Source organism: Rhea americana, unplaced genomic scaffold, assembly GCF_003343005.1.
Source record: "Rhea americana isolate MKP2758 unplaced genomic scaffold, rheAme1 scaffold_318, whole genome shotgun sequence".
In the NCBI taxonomy this organism is placed as follows: domain Eukaryota; kingdom Metazoa; phylum Chordata; class Aves; order Rheiformes; family Rheidae; genus Rhea; species Rhea americana.
The window spans coordinates 33,723-35,177 of record NW_028186444.1 but is presented as its reverse complement, the minus strand read 5'-3'; positions in this window follow the sequence as shown (position 1 = coordinate 35,177).

Below are 1,455 nucleotides of genomic sequence, written 5' to 3'. Positions count from 1 at the left end.
CCGCGCCGCGCCGCGCCGCGTGGGGGCTCGGGAGCGCGGGGGGCTGCGGCGCTCACAAGATGGTGGCGGGCGCCGAGGCGCCGTGAGGGCTGTCAGCGCCGCCAGCGCCGCCGCGGCAGGAAACCCTGGCGAATAATAAAACGGGCGGCCGCTCATGGCGGAGCCGCGTGGGGGTGAGGGCAGGGCTCGGAGCCGCGGCGAGGCCTGCGCGGCGCCAGGCTCCGCGGCGGGTGGCCGCGCTGCCCGGCCGCACCCGCGGCGCCCCGAGCCGGAGAGGCGGGAACACCCCACGGGGAGGTGAAGCGCGGGGTCCGCCGCCGCGCTGCGTCAGGCTGCCAGCGTGTCCGGGGCCGGTCTGTACAAGTCGGGGTTCTGGGGGCTGTAGTGAGTGAGCTAATCTCAGAAATACCTCACCTGAAGGCCCACCCTTCCTAAACAAARGTGCATAACGTCCTGCTGCCCAGGTCTCGCTCACCGTAGTTCATAATACATGGATTCRCGTTCATGAAGTCAGAGAATGCAGTGCAGTTGTTCAAAATGAGACCAATTTTGTTTCACAAAACACAGACACTTTAAAGCACTGACAGTCATACTGATTAAAGTTTCTTGTCTAAGTTTTTGTCAAGTGGATTGCTACAGGATAACTATAGTAATAATTAAATTCTCTGTGAAAACAAGGTATAGGAATAAACAATTGTGCTGTTTACCCTGTGACTGAGGATGGGAGATCTGAGCCCTTGGAGGCTTCTCTTCTAGAATCAGAATAATTTAGTTTGGAAGAGACTTCTGGGGTTGTCCAGTCCAACAGCCTGCTCAACACAACGCCAACAAGTCAGGTTATGCTCATACAAGTAAACATTGCATCTTTTCTTTTTCTCTTCTCATTTTCCTACCAGCACCTACTCTTTGTTTAATTATGTGGAGGCATAATTGTAACATGTGACAAGGGTATTTAAGCAAACCAGAAAAAACAAATCATTTTATTTCTCTTTTTTCCTTTGCATCCTATAGTAGAAACATTGGTTAATTTGCAGACTCTGCATCATATACATAAAGAGAGAAGTAACACACTGATCAAGTCACAAAAAGAGTTTTGCACTGTTTTGAACCTGGTTTCAGTTCCTGTGAAAGCTCTGTGAGCATTCATGTTTGCATGAGAGGTTTCTTATTCCAACAGAACATACATGTGGGCATCATGGCTATGGGACTAGAATCATCTCTCTGAAAATTAAGTTCAAGTCAAAAAGAAATAACTGTTAGGGCAAAGACTTTAAGCCAGATGCAAGTGTTAATGGGGAACTCACGCTGGGAATGGGGAAGAGGTGATATGAACACAGACTTTTATAACAGGTATGGGGTACTGTGTTTTGCTCCAGCCCATGTTCTGTATTCCTCTTCACATACACTTTTTTGCAAGCAGTATTTCCTCCCCAGCTGCATCTTTGTTTCCTAAGA